The sequence below is a fragment of the Peromyscus leucopus genome, chromosome 16_21, assembly GCF_004664715.2.
Source record: "Peromyscus leucopus breed LL Stock chromosome 16_21, UCI_PerLeu_2.1, whole genome shotgun sequence".
In the NCBI taxonomy this organism is placed as follows: domain Eukaryota; kingdom Metazoa; phylum Chordata; class Mammalia; order Rodentia; family Cricetidae; genus Peromyscus; species Peromyscus leucopus.
The window spans coordinates 46,015,628-46,034,994 of record NC_051084.1 but is presented as its reverse complement, the minus strand read 5'-3'; positions in this window follow the sequence as shown (position 1 = coordinate 46,034,994).

Here is a 19,367-nt window from a genome sequence, read left to right as displayed (position 1 = left end):
GAGGACAACACTCTGTACAGCTCTATTTGGTTTTAAACTTATCCCATTCAGTTCAAAGATATTTAGATGAAATCCTTCTCTCCCTTGATTCAGTGAGGGCAAGACATATATTTATCATACATTCCTATAGTTTATTTTTTTATTGTTGTTGTTGTTGCTGTTTATTATGTGGAAGGGAGATGAGGGTAAATGTGTGCCAGGGCATGCATATGGAAAGCAGAGAACAATCTTCAGAAGTCAGTTCTCTCTATCCACTGTGGGATCTGAGACTCAAAGTCCAGTCATCAGGCTTCCACAGTAAGTGTTTTACCCGATGAGCCAGCCCATGACCTAATTTTATTTTTTAATTAGCATATACAGTACTATGTATCATTATGGAGTTTTCAAACAATTGTTTTGTTGTTGCTGATTCCCCTCCCTTTTATCTAATTCCATTCTCTTATCAGGTCTCTCATCTAACTGGGAATATTCTAATATTTTAATTTAATATTTCATCATCCTGTTATAAATGTTAGGAGTTTGACAAATATATAGTAGCATGTATGATGCGTCTATGCAAGCTCTCTTTATTGTTAAATGCTGGCAATCACTAATCTGTTTTTTAACTCTATAGTTCTGCCTTCTACAAAAACATTACAGAGAACAATGCAGAATGCAGCTTTGCAGACTGGCTCCTTTCATTTAGTAAAATGTATTATGAGTCATTCATGTCTATAAACTTGGTAGTTCACACCTTTCCTACTGATGACTAATTGTCTTAGTTAGGGTTTCTATCACTGTGAAAAGACACCACGACCATGGCAACTCTTATGAAGGAAAACATTTAACTGAGCAGGCTTACAGTTTCAGAGGTTTAGTCCTTTATCATCATGGTGGGACATGACAGCTTGCAGGCAGACATGGTGCTGGAGGGGCTGAGAGTTCTACATCTTGATCTGCAGGCACCAGGAAGTGAATTGAGTGCCACACTGTATGTAGCTTGAGCAAAAGAGATCTCAAAGCCTGCCTCTGTAGTGACACACTTCCTCCAACAAGGCCATACCTACTCCAACAAGCCACACATCCTAATAGTGCTAAGCCCTATGGGATCATTTTTATTCAAACCACCACACTAATATTTTTATGGTTTTTGTTTACTTATTAAAGGGTATTTTATTAGTACTTGTATGTTACTATAACAAAACACACAAGAATATATAATTTATATAGAACACAAAAGAGTGGGAAGCCATCCTGATAACCTGAATTCCGAAACCTGGAGAGTCTAAAATAAATTAAAACTGTGTCCACATTCAGGCCAGCATGACCTTCTGTTCATGGATGCTTAAAACTAGACAACAGTGAACAGACAATGAAAAGTTTTCATTGTGAGCTCTTGTTCCATACTTCTAAAATTCAGCATGGCATTCTGCCTATTTCTAAGACTCCTGTTGGTGTTCAGAACCCAACCCCCTAGCCTCTGTGTAATCTGCTGTTCAGAGATGACACTTGTGTCTATCCTAATAGATATATTCTCAGGCTACTAGAGCCACCGTGCCCATACCCACAGGGAACGTGGTACCCATGCTTAAGCCGAGTGTGAATGGTTCCACTAGAAGGAAAGCCCTGCCTCCTGACCTCTGATCTACAAATACAACAGGATATACAGATCAGCACCAGCCACAGCAGCAGACAAAGCTGGAACTTCTTAACTGAGACTTCCCCAACTTTTGTCCTTCCCATTCTGCTTCCACAGCTCTGCTCTCAGAAGTGTTCTGAGAGCACTTCTTACATAAAGTCCTTTCTTGGGACTCTTTTCTCAAGGGGCCCAAACTAAGGAAGGAGACATGATCTGAGTAGATGGCTTTCAAAGTCAGGGACCTTTGCAAGTACAACTTAGCAAATTTATTCTTAAAAGGGAAAAATAATAAAATAAAATGATAATAGCCATGATTCAAGAGAATTATTTTCACAATCAAAAATAAAATGAAATCAAGTCATCATGATCTAAAATGAGGTAAATAATTTCTCTGCTCAGAGTGAGCATCATGAATTGCTTCTCATCATGAAAACTTCACATAACTCAAAGTTGTTAATTTGAACAGCATTGATTTTGTTGGTTACTTTTTAAAATTGTTTTTTGTTCTATGCACTTATGAATGCTGAAGGTACAAAGAGCCATTTTGCAACTATGTTTAGATGTATCAATAGAAAGCAGTTTAAGTGCATAGCTGCAATTTTAAAGTGAAGAGTCTTCTAACTTTTTGTGTTAAAGCCCAGAAGATAAGTAATGGACTCTTCGGCCCCCATTTAACTTCACTATTACAGCATGAACAATGAGTCAGTAGATAATATACAAATGTATATTGTGTGGCCATTACAATAAAATTTTAGTCAGTACAGCAGACAGTAAGCTTTATGTCCAGTGATAGCTACATGGCTGGTCCACCACTGCTTTCAAAGTAAGACAAGCACCTTTTCTTGTGAAAAAAAAGAGAAAAAGAAAAACTAAATCAATGTAGAATGACATGAGTAAAGTATGAGAGCAGCAGCTTCAAGCTCTGACTGTCTCCTCAGAGCACCCACAAACAAGCAGAAGCCGTCCAAATCAGCATTGTCAGAACTCAGTCAGGGTTTCATAATAGCAGAGACAGAGATAGATAGATAGATAGATAGATAGATAGATAGATACATACATACATACATACATACATACATATATACATATATATATAGATGATAGATAGATGGATAGATAGATAGATAGATAATAGAGAGATAAATAGATAGATGATAGGTAGATACATACATATATATAAATGATAGACACATACATACATAGATGATAGATAGATACATATATAAATATATAGATGATAGCTACATATATGCATATATAGATGATAGGTACATAGATAGATAGATAGATAGATACATACATACATACATACATACATACATACATACACACTTACACAGATACATACATAGAAATATAGATAGATACATATATACAGACAGATATGTAGCTGAAAGTTTCTCTCCAGATCTGACCAAGTCCCCACAGTCCCACAGCCCACTTATAAAATATTCACTCAGAAGCTTATATTACTAATAAACTGTATGGCCATAGCTCAGGCTTCTTGCTATCTAGTTCTTATGTCTTAAATTAACCCATTTCTATTAATCTATAAGTTGCCATATGGCTTGTGGCTTACCAGTATCTTAACATCTGCTTCTCCTGGCAAAATTCTCTCTTTGTCCTTTCTATACTTCCTGCCTGGCTACTGGCCAATCAGCACTTTATTTATTAACCAATGAGAGAAACACATTCACAGCCATACAGAGCAATATTCACAACACAGGCAGACAGACAGAGATACATACAGAGATACACAGACAGATATATAGATACACAGCTAGATAGATGAGAGAGAGGGTTAGAAAAGGCAGAATGAGAAGAGAATAACAGCTTTGGGGATCTTCTTTGCTTCTCCCTATTCATTTCTCAAATCAATATTAAAGATGTCATCCTGCACTGCTAGTGTAGGGCCTGGGCCCTGCGTGTAGAGGGCACAGGGCATGCCTGATTTTACAACTGGCTGATGACACTGATGCACACTGGATATACTTCCTGAAAGCCAAGGACAGTTATTAATTTAAAACTCAACATTCAAGGAAGTTTCTGCCCAGATACGAAATAAGCATCACGTACATCACATAATCAAAGATTAGTTGAACAGCTATAAAGACTCCAGTGACCACAAACAAAGGAGTAAGTCTTTGAAAAAGTCACAAAATAGACACATTTCACTTTAAAAATGGTTTAAAATATTTATCCTGTTAGAATAGGCTTCATCTTTTTAACAACTCATTATTAAAAAACAACAACAACAAAGAAAACAAAACTCTGGCTTTTACATTGTTTACCAAGATGTAGTGCTTTACCAACACTACTTAAAAAAATAAAATAAACTTGGTTTCTATGTATTTAAAAAATGATTACTATATTACTCCATTACATTCTAATATATAGTTTCAATAGTCAAGTGCCATATAATGTAACAAAAAGTCAATATAGGCATAGAGGAAATAGACATAAAATTTGGAAAGGAAGGCATAAAACTTTCTATTCCCAAGTGACGTGATTCTATATGTGGAAAGCCTCAAATGTATAGACACACACACACACACACACACACACACACACACACACACACACCGCAAGCACACATGTGCACAGCAGACTTGAAAGAACTAAATGACCCATAGAACAAAAGATTAACACACAAAAATCACTTATATGTTTGCACAATAGAATTTAAATTACTTACAATAGGATCTAGAAGAATAAAATGCATATATGAATAAATTTTACCTAAAATTTATTACAATAAAAGTTTTGCTGGGGGAACATTTGAGAAGACTGATTTAAAAAAAAAAATGTGTTTATGAACCAAAACGTTTAGTGTGAAAGTGTCAACACTGCCAGGATCCTTATTAAAATTTCAACATCTTTTTGGCAGAAATTGGAAGCTTATTCTGAAATACACATGTAATTGAAATTGCACAAAATAGGAAAAAGACTTTGAAAAAAACAAAATTGAAGGATTGATAGTGCTTGTTCTCAAAGCATACTATAAATTACAATCATCATACTATAAATTACATAACTGTGGTATAGCATAGGCACAAGTTTTTTTTTAATTTAAAATTGTTTTTTAATTGATCGTTGTTCCTCTTTCTCTCTCCCCTTCTCCTACCTTCCCCACCTTCCCCCATCCCACCTCCACCCACTCCTTATATGGGGAAGACCTCCCTTGGGAAGTCAACACAGGCTGGCATACAAGTTGGGGTGAAAGCAAGCCCCTTTCCTCTGCATCAACGCTGAGTAAGGCATAGAACCACAGGGAATGAGCTCCAAAAAGCCAGTTCATGTACCCAGGATAAGTCCTGGTCCCATTGCAAGGGGACCCACAAACAGATCAAGCCACACAACTGTCACCCTCATTCAGAGGACCTAGGCATATGCTCAAGTTTATATGTCAATAAAAAACAAATAAATTCAACAAGTGTGCCAAAAGCATCCAAAATGGAAAGAATAGAGATGCCAAAAAATTGGCCTGGAATACATGAATTTCTACAAGAAAAAAAAAGTTTAAACTTTTACCTTGGAAAATATGCAAAAATTAATTCAAAATACATTGAAGACTTAAATTAGGGTGGGATGGATGGTTTTTTTCCATGATTAAGAGCACTTGCTATATAAACATTTAAGTTCGTATTCCCAGCACTCATGTAGAAAAATAAAAAGCTAAACATTGCCATGAGTAATCCCAATGTTTCAGGGGATAGGGACATAAAGGATCAAGGTACTGGATATCCTCCTCTGTCTTTTTTAAGTACATGAGCACATACATCCCCATGCCTGTGTATACATACATCACAATTTTCACACACACACACTATAAAGATCTGAATTGAAAAACATAAAGCCATAAAACACACACACATACAAATAGGGGAGACACTTCATGACCTTGAGTTTGGCAATTGTTTCTAAAATATAGCAACAGAAGCAGTGATAGGAACAGGAAGACATATAGACTCTAATTCATCTAAATTAAAAAGTTCCAAGCCACCAAGAAGGACATTAAAAAGGAGAAAGTTAAATCTCACAGTAGGAAAAATGTAACATGGATCTGATATGGTGTTAGCATAAAGACTATCTAAGAACTACAACTCAGCAACTTTTAGAAATAGGCCAAAGAGTTGATAGCTATTTCTCTAAAGAGCACATACAAATAACCCATAAATGTAAAAAATACTCTATACTATTCATCAGTAGTGGAATATAAATCAAAAGCATAAGATGATGTTATTTCCTAGCTACTGGGACAGCTACAGTTCCATAGAAATAGGACAATAAGTGTCCATGAAAATGTGGAGGCGGCCCAAGCCCTGCACACACTGGTGGGGATGTAAAATGAAACTGCTGCTATGGGAAACAGTGTTCTGGTTTCCTCAAAGAAAATACATAATTACCTTATGATCGAGAAATTCTTGTCCTAGATGTGCTGCAGAAAGGAAAATGGGGCCATCGTTGTGCCTGACACCATCTTCACAGTAACTAAGGAGGTGGCAGCCATCCATAATCCCACTGGATGGCAGGTGCATGGAGAAAGAAAGTGGAGTGTGTAAGTGCATGGGTTGCCATTTAGCCTCTGGAAGAATGAGTTCTGTTTTATCCCGCTGTGTAGATGAGCCTTGAGCCTCACTGAGTGAAATAAACCAAACACGAAGTGCTAATGATTCTATGAAATGCATAGACTATACTGGTCCATGGGGGTCACAGCTTACAATGTGGGTAGGGGGAGGAATGTAGAGTCAGTCCGTGGTCAGAGTTTCGGAAACTGCAAGACTTGTGCTGATCGTGCACACATGAGCATGACTAATGCCATTGAGTTAAACACTTAAGCAAGCTGAAATGATAAAATTATGTGATTATCGCACCACAATAATGCTATTGATTATTGCCCAAAGTGTCACTCAAGTTTGAAAAATTATCCTATTTTAATGCTTCTAAATCTGAGGACTGTTTTTAAAAATGATTTTTTTTCAACTTTTTTGGCCTGTATGTAAAGGGCATGTCATCAAAATCCATTGTGCTTTACTTGGTAAACATTATTTTACTTTTAATAACACAATCTGTTTCCATTAGAGGAAGATTACATTCATCAGGCCCTGAATGAGAATAGAGAAATCTATAACTTAGCCTTAACTACCTCTATGCTTACTATGGGGTAGAAAATTGGTAAAATTTTTGCCTTGTATTTTTCATAGTGGAGGATAACTTGGAGCATCACCTTTATCTGCTGTCTGTATATAACTTCCCATTGTCCATCAAATGCTTCTTCCATTGTTCCTAAGAAACCCACATACATGTCAAGTAGTCAAAAGTCACTGCCTTCTTGGCCCCTAGAGGTTCCCTGGCTTCAGAGGAGCAACCTGAACCATGCACTTCCCATTCCAGTCACGAGTGAAGAGGCTGTAGTATTTGTTACTGAATGTTGGAATTCAAGCATGGGGAGAGGCCCCAGGAGTGAGGCGCTTATGTGGGACTCCACATAGTTGTCAGAAAGCAGATGTTCATGACCCAGGAGAGGGAGCAGGCAAGGCAGAGGGAAAGAGGGACCTGCCCCAGTGTCAGCAAAGTGGAGATTCCCTGCTGAAGCCAGCCTTGGAGCCTGTGAGAATCCTCAGGCCCAAGCTGCTTTTTCATGCATAAATGATTCCAGTAAATTTGTGGTGCTTGCACCAAATGTATCTAAGCAAAGCATTTTGAAATAAACACAAATGCATTCAGGGTTAAACTATAAATTATGCACGGGCTTTTTTTTTTACAACTTCAAAGACATTTTATATTTGTGAAAAGTAATTTCATGTCTCCTGCCTCTGTCATCCTCAGGATACACATTTAATCTCCTTAGCCATCCTGGGTGTTTGGGGGAAATCGTATCAGAAACAATGAAAGTCTAAAAATCTACATGGGGCAGACACATTCTGTATACTACTCCCAGTGAAAAGCCATACAGCCTCCACATGAGGTGCTGCAGGCTCACACAGTTGCCCAGAGTGCTGAAAGAGGCCATAGCAGCAGCAGCCGCTTTTATCTCAAAGACAGGACTCTCATAACTCAGATCTAGACGTTACATAGCCAGCCTTTTGTGTGAGAGCCAGCTCTGATTGTCTGGGCTGATCCCCCATACCTCTCAGTGTAGAGCACAAACAGATTCATACACAAGCAAGGATACTCAGTTCTCAAGCACCTTTCAAAACTGCCTGGGTTTAAAGAGTGCTGTTTCAGCTTAAGGACGAAGCTTCCTATTGGATGAGCTGTGCTGTAAGTTTGTCCATACTTCTGTCAGCCTGGGGAAAAAAATGTGCTAAGCTCAAAAGCTTGTATCTCATGAGACTTAAGCAAGGCTTGACACAGTTGCCCTGACTACAGCAGTAGGCCTGTAAATCATTAACTGTTGTGCATATGAGAACACAGCCACATTATATTCTGCTGGAGCGGAAGGGGTGAGAGCTACAAAGAGGAAGCTATCAGCAGTCACCATTAAATTGTATGTTCTTTATTCTTCTTTTAAATATTTATTTTTTCATGTATTTTATGTATGAGTGCTCTGTCTTCACGCACACCAGAAGAAGGACCCTGATCCCATTACAGATGGCTGTGAGCCACCTTGTGGTTGCTGAGAATTGAACTCAGGACCTGTGAAGAGCAGTCAAATGCTCTTAACCACTGAGCCATCTCTCGGGTCCGAAATGCATAGCCCAGGCTGGCCTCAAACTCATGACCCTCCTGCCTCTGCCTCCTTCAGCAAATCCTATCGGCACGCACCACCACAACTGGCCTTTATTTTTTCAAAGAGGAAATTCAGTCATGTTTCCTTTTGTTTTTTAAGAAAGGTTTCCCCTGTCTCGAAAAGCCAAAAAAAAAAAAAAAAAAAAAAAAAAAGAAAGGTTTCATGTAGCCAGGTATGGCCTGTCACCTACTATGTAGCTAAGGCTATCCTTGAGCTCCTAATCCTCTTACCTCTACCTCTCAAGTAGGGGACTTATAGGTGTATGCCACCATGCCTGGCTCATTTACATATTTATCGTTTATTGTATATTAATTAACATACAAATTGCAAATTTCCTCATGCATTTTTCCATACATGCACAGTTTTGGTTGACTCTTTGCTCCCACCCACACTCAATCATACTACCCTCGCTTCTACCCTCCTGCCCCCAATCCTGCCCTTTCTACTTTCATATCACATGTGTCTATTAGCGCACACACACACACCACACACACACACACACACACACACACACACACACACACACACTTCTCTCCCTCAAAGCTGACTTTTTTATTCCATCATCAGTCCTTTTCAGCTTCCTGTCCTCTAACTCCTCTCCTTTCCACATAAATAACACATATAAAATAGAAGCTGAGAGTTGCATGTGAGAGAAAACTTGCTGTCTTTGTCTTCCTGAGCATGGGGTTTGCCCTACTTAATAGAATATTTTCCAGTTTAATCCATTTTCTTTGTAAAGGTATAATTTCATCTTTTTCTCTGTGGATGAGCCAGATTCCACTGTGTATATTTTCCTTAGCCATATCCATTCATCTATCAATGGACACCTAGGTGGTTCCATTTCCTGGTTAGTGTGCATAAGGCAGCAATAAACATGGATGTGTAAGTCTCTCCATGGTACGATATAAAGTCCTCTAGGCATATAATCAGGGGTGGCATAGCTAATCATGTTTGGATGTTTTTATATTTATTTATTGCGTGTGTTGGGGAAGGTGCAGTTGTGTATGGATGCACATCCCATGGTAACATGTGGAAAAATCAGAAAGAGAAGTTCAAGGGTTTGATTCTCTCCTTCCATCATGTGCATTCAGTCTACAAACTAACCTTGGATCTTCAGGTTGGGCAGCTATATTTTGAGCCTTTGTTTTTAATATTTCAAAGAAAACTCCACACATATTACCATTGTGGCTTTGCCGGTTTACATCCAAATTAACAGTTTATAAAGCTTCATCTGTCCCAATGTCCTCACCAGCATTTTTGGTCCTGAGGCAGCCAGCCATGCAACTTCCTTCCTTTGTTCTTCTACTTCTTTTTTTTTTCTTTACTGTGTTTTTTTTTTTTTTTTTTTTTTTAAACTTTGTAGGGCAGGATGTAGACCAGAGCAGACCATGCCCTCTGCCTGTGGAGTAACACCCCAACCCCTCTGGGAGGAGCTTTTAGGGAGTCATTTCCTTATGTAAATGTGTTGGTTTGTTCTTGTCAACTTGACACAGAGCTAGACATAGCTGGAAAGAGGGAATCTTAATTGAGAAAATGCTCCCATTGTATTGCTTGTAGGCAAGCCTGTGGGGCATTTTCTCAGCTGATGTGGGAGGACCCAGATCACTGTGGGTGGTGTCAGCTCTGAACAGGTTATTCTGAGGTATCTAAGAGCTCAGGCTGAGCAAGCTGTGAGTAGCAAGCCAGTAAGCACTGTTCCTCCATGGTTTCTGCTTCAGCTTCTGTCTCCAGTTTCCTGCCTTGAGTTTCTGTCTTGACTTCTCTTCCTGATGGACTGTAAACCAAAATAAGCCCTCTTCTCCCTAAATTGCTTCTGGTGATGTTGTTTTATGACAGCCATATAAACCCTAACTTAGACAGGTGCAGTATTGGTTTGTTTCCTGCATGCTACTTTACCCAGAGAAAGGCTTCCAAGGTCTGTGAGGGGAGGGAGCCTAGATTTTCTTCCCTTGGACACCTAAAGTTCACTCCTTATGTCTTCTGAATTGATTCTAATAGGGTCATGATGATGGCATAAGGCTTAGTTTCTCTTCATGTTGTCAGGATTCCAGACTATGTGAGAACCTCCAGATGATGCTTCTCCTATACTAGTGTTGTCTGGCTGCTGCTCCAAGATCCCTCCCTATCACAGCACTTTGCTCCACATGGAAAGATGTTTCAAGCTGAAAACCTGTCTCTATTGGCATTATATTGAGAATGCAGAGGTGACACTTTCCTACCCTAAACCCTACAGGAAATCAGAACTCCCTGAAGATTGTCTACAAGGATCCTTTCTTCGTATGCAAAGGGGACACATACATAGTGGTGCAAAGGCAGGAAACGAAATGAAGGGAAAGAAAATAAGTGTGCAAGTTACAAAATAATATCTCTAGCACAACTGGGGATAACCAATAGGCCAAACAGATTTGATATTCACAGGTCTTGTCTCTCCATTCTCAGCTCCCCAGTATGGAAATAATTATAGTCCCTGACAAATAAGAACATGCAGAGTTAAATGTTCTAGAATAAAATGTACAGAATTCTGGACAGAAAAGAAATCCATGAATAAACTGTTCTTTGAAATATAATAAAAAAAATAGTCTGGTCTCCAATTATAAATGTGGGAGTTATTTATAACAAAAAGGTCAGCCTACTTGAAATGCAAACTGCCACGTAGACTTCATGTTAAGAATTATGTTTATTTTCATAAGAGGAACTATAAAAGACAGAGGTTCTGTCTGTCTCAGAGAGAAGTGAGAAGTCTCATCTTACCATCTAGCTACTAAAGGACATCAGAGCATGAAACACCATGCAGGTAAATATCTGGATGTTCACATCCACACAGATTTTGCCTTTCTGCTTACCTGGCTGTGTGAACTTCTACATGTCCACTCTTCTGCTTAGAAATAGCATTAAATCACTTAGTAGCAATAAACACCCGTGAGTACCATTTTAAAAGCACTACACTTTGCCTGGTGTTTGCCTTTAGTTTCTTCAAAGACACATGCCCTCAAGTTATGTCTTCTCTCACTCTGTAGATGAGACAGAGAGACTAGTAAAGGGCAGCATGGCCCTGTCAGAGGCAGCAAGGTGGAGGAGGCAGAAATGCAGTACATGCTGCCTGCTGCAGCCTGAAGAGCTCTCCTCAGAGACTCCGATCAGGTGAGATGGAGTCCTTCCTTCATCTTAGAACAGGATTTCAGGACAAGTTGGCATGAAGCAGAGTTGGCACTTATAAAGAGATTTTTAACACAGATTTGAGCATGGGCACCAATGGAAAGAAAGAAGCCCAGGAATGGATCAGACATACCTAAGTATGGGTGGGGGCTTCTCTAGGGAAAGCCACTTGTCAGTGTCTTTGAAACTGCTGTGTGTACAATCCTGGAGGCTTTTGAATGTGTATTGTGCAAAAACTGTGTAAGGAATCCCCCCAACCCCGACTTCTTTTCCTCTTCCCCTTTTCTGTTTGATGAGATCATAGGGCAGTTGCTGATCAGGGACATTGTATACAGTTACGATCTGGTAAAACCATGTTCACACAGGTTATACATTAGAACAGGAGAAAGCCCCTGAAGCATCAACCCTACACAAAAAACTACAGGCAACTAAGGAAAGCTGGGAAGAGGAGGGTGATCTTTCCCAAGAAGAACACTCAGATTGGTTGTCCAGTGCTGACCAAATGGTCAGCCCAGGAAACATACCTACAGGTGGCATTATATGGGCTGAACAGGCTATATTTAAGGGTACATATATTCATATATATACATGTTCATATATAGACCTACACACAGAGACATGAACATATAAATATAAGCATGTGATAACAGTGAAAAAAGAGATCATGAATTTGAAGGAGAACTTGAGGAGTATTGTGGGAGGGTTTGGAGAGTGGAAAGGGAAGAGAGAAATACAATAAAATTGTAATCTCAAAAAGAAAACAAAATGTACTTTACTGTAAATAGTTGGTTTTGGGGGGCTTTTGGGGGAGGTTGGGGTTTTGGGGGCATTGTGTTGTTTTGTTTTACTCTTTTTTTTGTCTTGTTCTTACAATTTCTGAAAACTTTAGGACTATAACCAGGAAAGGAGAAAGGACATACTTGGATATATATATATAATGTATGTATATATGTGTGTATATATGTATATGTATATATGTATATGTATATAAGTATATGTATATATATATGTATATGTATATATATAACAGGCCTTAAGTATGATAATTTTAATACCTATTTGGAATATTTCTACAAAAAAGGAATGTGGATGCTATGTGAAAAACCTCCAAAAAAATGCTGTTAGTTGTGCTGAATTTTAACTCTCCACTGCAGAGAGATGTCAACCAAACTTCAGAGTGAAGGGCTCTCTTCCCTTCTCACGTCTTCATTTTTTCTGTGTTCCTCTCCTCACACAGACCCACACTACACACACTGGCAGATTGCAGGCTGTTTATTCCCCAGGCTCTGACTCAGCGCTCTCTCTCAGCTCTTATAAATACAGAAAATATGTTCTGAAAAGAAACAATTTGTTAATAAGATATTTTATTTGAAGGAGTGGGAAATAACTTTATTTCAGAGACCTATTTTTTCTCAGTTGGATTAAAGTCTCTTAAGAATCAAGTTTTCTGATGTTCCAACAATATTGATGCTGTAAATCCAGTACAGTCTATAGGAAGCAAGTGCAGTTGGGAGGCAGGCATATTTTGCCTTAGTTTGGCTTCACTTTTCATGTCTGGGCTAGTAACTAAACTTTTTTTTTTTTTTGGTTTTTCGAGACAGGGTTTCTCTGTGTAGCTTTGTGCCTTTCCTGGAGCTTACTTGGTAGCCCAGGCTGGCCTGGAACTCACGGAGATCCGCCTGCCTCTGCCTCCCGAGTGCTGGGATTAAAGGCGTGCGCCACCAACGCCCGGCCCCATAACTAAACTTTTAAAACAGTACTGCTTCACTGAGTTGACACAGTGATCAAATAAATAAGACATATTAAATTGTTTGGGGCACACTCAACCTCCACAAAGTACTATTATTGTTTCAAGGAGATTTTTTAGAGTTGTTACTGTCGGCTTCTGTTGCTGGAGGGCTTCTCTCCAGCTTCCACCAAACCCCGCAGTCCCACAATCCACATATAAAATAATCACTCAGATGCTTATAATACTTATAAACTGTATGGACGTGGCAGGCTTCTTGCTAACTGTTCTTTTATCTTAAATTAACCCATTTCGATAAATCTATACCTTGTCACGTGGCTGGTGGCTTACCAGCGTCTTTACATGCTGCTTATCCTGGCGGTGGCTGCAGTCTCTCTCTCCTCAGTCTTCTGCTTCCCAGAATTCCCCTCTCTCCTTGTCCCACCTACTTCCTGCCTGGCAACCTACTTCCTGCCTGGTCACTGGCCATCAGTGTTTTATTTATATAGAGCAATATCCACAGCACTTCTCCTTTTTTTCTTTTTTTAAAAAGGAAGGTTTTAACTTTAACATGGTAAAATTACATATAACAAAACAATTACCGAGCAAGAATTATAGTTACAATATTAAAGAAGATGTCCTATCTATCTTATATTTGTGAGTTTAAGGTTTTATATCTAACTTATCTTTTATCATAATTGAGGAAATTACAACTATCTAGTTTTCAGCCACATCAAAGACCTGAGAAGGAACATAATGGTACCTGAGAAATGGTAGATGGATGCAAGCAACTTTCGGGAATCTTGCAAAAGTAGACCAAGACAGCTGGCAGCCTGGACAGTCACCTCATGTTTCTCAGCATTGTTGGTGCAATCAAATTGGCTACAGGCCAAGAGTATCTGACAGACCATTTTCAGAAGCAGGAATTCTGAAAGACCATCTTACCCTGTCTTGGCAGAGTACAGTGGTCACTTTCCTTGTGTCCCGCTTGTCCAGAAAGGACAGCATTGTATTCGTACTGTCAGCTGTCAAGGCAAGGGCAGTTCTTTGCCCAGTAGGCCATTTTGTGCCAAGAAGACAAACTTTCAAATGGAAATGTCTTAGAAGCCCAACATTCTCTCGGGATCAATTGGTGCAGCCAGGAGCAATTGTGTCTCAGGTCAACAGAATTCTAAGTTATTTAAATGCCATATTCTCTAGGTCTATGAAGTGTTTGAAGATTACCTATCTATCTGAAATATATCTATGTATACCTAGAAGACTTAACTAACATGGCTACAGATATGATTATCATAGATGACTAATTATTAATCTATTTTTTAATTATCCATTACAATTTTAAATGAGTTACATAAACATAATTCCTCAAACAAGAATAGAAATATATATATACAGTATAACAAAATTAACTTCAAGTTTGTATCAATAAACTAAAATTTATACCAATGTAAAACATTTTAAACAAGTTGTTCTTTAAAAGTAGGTTCATTAATCTACCCTTTTATCTTATCATCTCCATATCCTCCTATATATCTATATCATATCCCCTTTTCTTTTTTAGAAAGAGATCACACTTATAATCAACCTGTTTTAAATAAAAATATTGGTTTTTTTCTGTCCCACACCAGAGGGCTCTTTTGATTTGGGACGGAAGAATCTCTTAATCATTTTTTTTAATATGTCTGTGTTTAGAGGGGGAGTGAGCCAATTCCACCTCTAAAGCCAGCTTGGTATATTTGGGAATTTGGGCGTAGCATCTCTTACTACTTCCTGTTGGAGGGGGGCACTGTATCTTATGGGGATGCAAAGAAAATTTTAGGCCTATGGGGTAGTCCTTGAGGCTGTATTGTGTGAACCAGTTGCCTTGAAACCGCTCTGGATGTTGGATCAGCTGGGCCATGGTGTCATCGGAGACCTTTCAGGGGGTCTTGGCTGGTCAAACCTGATGTATCTTAATCTGGAACAAATCCATAGCCTCTGGCTTTCTGTAGAAACAAAAGCAGAACCTCTTTTCCAAAGTAACATATCCTTAAATCCAAATTTTGAAGTCAAGGTACCTTTAAAATATACATTTTGGCCGTGCGGTGTGGCGCACGCCTTTAATCCCAGCACTCGGGAGGCAGAGGCAGGCGGATCTCTGTGAGTTCGAGGCCAGCCTGGTCTACCAAGTAAGTTCCAGGAAAGGCGCAAAGCTACACAAAGAAACCCTGTCTCAAAAAAAACCAATATATATATATATATATATATATATATATATATATATACACACACATATATATATATATACATTTTGGCATAACTCAACAGCTTTTGCAATCAAATGTTTTTCTTCAGTTACAAATATCAAAGAGAACATAATCCAGATTCTCTGTGTGGTAGCCATCTTTATGTGGCTTATTTTTATATTACCTTGAGCCTATTGCTTTAAACTGCACCATTCTAAGACTGAAAAGGCACTGTGGCTGCTAGCTCCGCCCATTTCAGCTTACCAACATGGCGTTTTCCACCAGTTCTGTGAGTCATCAAGTCTCAGAAATAGTAGGTCTATGCTTTTATCAAAGCAGCGTGTAGCCCAAAAACAACCTCTCTCTGTCTCTCTCTGTCTCTCTGTCTCTCTCTCTCTCTCTGTCTCTGTCTCTGTCTCTGTCTCTCTCTCTCTCTCTCTCTCTCTCTCTCTCTCTCTCTCTCTCTCTCTCTTTTAATACTAGTAAAGACTAAATCTACCACATAGCATAATGTGCCGCTGGCAGACGCCTCATTCCCGCCACACTGATGGTCAAACACACACGCCAGGAACCCGCCAGTGTTCAAACTTGCGTTTTGCAGCATCTAGCTGCCCATATGAGACAAGAAGCAGGAACCTGGTTTTGGCTCTGTTTAGATATTTGGTTATTAAATATTCTCAGGTTTAAGGTGGAAACTCGAGCCGTGCAACAGGCTTACAAATGTGTCTAAAAACTTAAAAGGTCCTTTCTTCTAGTCCTCTGTTGATAAAGAACAGGAAGCCTTTCCTGAAGACATACCCTTTGAAAATGTGGTCTAATATCCATGCCTCCTGCAAGTATACATTATCCACTGATCATCGACCATCCTATATTGCCATGCCATGTCTACATACACTACTGGACAGATAATATGCATATCCATAAACGTAGGAGGTTCCTGTTGGAGTTTCAGTATGTGGGATCCTATTCATCTGCATTTATTAGTAATGTACTTGGATTGACTCAATCACTGCTTTCCTGAACATACACCATTCCTGGGAGATTTGCCTCCCCACCACTCCAGAGCTGATACCTTAATTATTTCATCTGGTATATTGTGTGCTAGTGTCCATGGACCGAATCAACCTTTGTTTTAGGTTAAGAGAGTCAAGACATGGCTAGTTGCCTAACAAGGACTGACACTACACCTACAAGTTCTTGGAAAATGGAACAAGCAGAGCTGAAAAAACTGTGTGAACATGTATGAAGCTTCCCAAGGAGTTATCTCTGTTCTCTGTCTCTATGACCTCCTGATTCCTTCTGTGTAGAGAATTTTGCCTGTTGTAAAAATAATTTTTAATACCCTTTGATGAGCAATTGAGAAGATGTGCAAATAATCAAAAGAAAAAGAACCTTTACAGATAAGCTTGTGGAGCAGAGAAACTCAAGGAAGAAAAGGTAGATTGGGAAAGGACCTGTGATGAAGGGCCAGAGTGGATGGAGCTCACGACTAGGAAGGAATGCTGTATTCCTTGTGGAGAAGCAGAGGTCCCTTCCCTTTACAGCAGATTAGTAATAAGAGGCAAAGTTACTTATTGACTGCTGCTTGGAAACTTTTAGGGGTTTGTTTTGAATGTCAGTCCTCTTTGAATGTGACTGAGCCTGAAGTAAACTGAAGTACTTGGTTGACACTCCAGTCTAGGGTGCAATCCTGGAAAGTCTTGGGTGATCAGGCAAGAGAGTCACAAATAACATTGTGAGATGATTTACAAAGAAACAAAGATGCCAACGGTGCCTCAATGGGTCTCATGCAGTCCAACAACAGCTATAAGATGGGTCTCACGTGGTCCAACAGCAGATATAAGCATTCAGTCAAGGAAAGTTTTGGAAGACAGAGAAAAAAGCAGGTAGCAAACAAAAGACTTTCACTTTCTGGATGGTTCTGGGCCAAACATGCCTTAGCATGTTCTCCCACTTCATTCAAGGTAATGTGGAAAATGTTTCTACTTTGGTACCCAGAAAGGATGAACCAAAAAGAGAAGGCCAAGTGCATTATGCTGTAGGGCTAGTTCTTGCTTAAAGACTGCTTCTCCCTGCAACACACAGCTTCCCAAACATGTAGGATAGGCACTTCTGAGATAGTCTGGGATGGTCCCCATCCTACTCATGTGGCTGATCCTCTTGCCTGAGTATGAGCTCAACCTGGCAATTTATTTCTAACAAACAGGATTACATCAAAAGTAAAGAACATTGACTTTGGAGATTAAGTCACAAAAAGACTATGACTTCTATGCTGGGTAGTCTCCCTTCAGAGGTAAGAAAGGTGCCACTGATGTGAGCTACTCTATAGACGGTCCATGTGCCAAAGAAGTGATGCTTGTCTTGATAGCTAGCACTTACTCAGGTCTGTCAACCACCATGACTGTAAGTGGGACATTCTTCATTCCCAACGAGCCTTGATATAACAAAAATAAAATATTAACCAGACAATTTAGAGAATGATCCTAGAAGGGACCAAGGAGAGACTCCAACTGAATGGTCACATGAAGGGAAGATGTTGAAGACCTGAAAGATAAGCCTTCCCAAATATTCTCATGAACTCATCTTGATATTCCTACTTCCCACTTCTTCAGCTGAATTTAACAGCCTTCCAACATTAGGCCAGTTGTGAGTCCTACAAGACTCAAGCAAAAGCATGGTCATGTAAGATTTTGTGCTCAACTTTTCCCTATCAGCCAAAATGATTTTTTGTACAATAAATCAGTGCTCTGCACCTGAGCATCAATCAGCTTGAGTAACCACAGTTCTGACTTAAAGAGAGCCGACAATATAAACTTCTGACATGATTTCTGTTTATTCTTCCTCCTCCCCCTCCTTTTGATTAAGCACTTTTTGAATTTTCAAAAGAGCTTCATGAATCATTCTCTGGCTGCTTAATATTAATAGTAATGGGATTTGTTCTATTGAAATGGCTTCATTATCATGCCAGCTGCCAGCCTTGTTTCTCCAAACAGGCTTCTGGAAATGATAAACTCCTCCAAATGCCTTTCTTGCAAAAGAACTTGTGTCTAAAATAGGAAAATGTACAAATATTGGTGAGGTTCCCGCTCAGGTTAATGTAAATAGGCAACTAGTCCATCCTAGCACTCTAAGCAACAGCTTTTGGGATCATCTGTGTATTTCCTTCATCCCATGCTGTCTCCAAACATCCTCACTTCCTTGTCCTACTCTTTGCTGTTCTTGTAGCCTCCCAACATCTCATCTATGAAAGTCTATGCTCCTTGAAACTGAGATTATATCCATGTCAAAACGAAACAGATACTTGGGAGTTGTCTTTGCCAAGGAGCATTGAGTCCATACCTGTGCCCAACCTTTGTCTGTGAGACTCTGGCCTGCTTTCCTTTGTAAAAAACGAGTATGTTTAGCAAAAATATGGGAGGCTGGATCTTGAAACTGACCTCCAAAGACAAGTTCAAAAAGATTTGTACTGATCTATCAAAGGGATAGTATGAGTGGATATTCTGCATCCCTGAGATTAAGTTCTTTTCTCTTTCAAGATGATGACTCTAAGACCCTATTTTCCTCAGCCTGGACTTCACTGACAAAAAAAAAAAAAATAGACATAACCTGGGGTCCTCTTTCCCTGGGAAAGGAGCACTTAGCATATTTCACAGTCAAATTTACATATACCAAGGCACATGGTGCTCTATAGGTCGAAGATGACCATATGCATCATGGGAAGAAAATAAACTCTCCTTCCATCTATAAAGAAACCCATTTTCCTTTATCAATTTTTATTTTCTATTTTTTTAAATATAAGGTCATGGTGACTGGGAAGATGGCTTATTTGTACTTGTGTAAATATGAAGACCTGAGTTCAGTTCCCCAACACCTATGTATAAATCTGGGCATAGCCAACCACAAACCTGT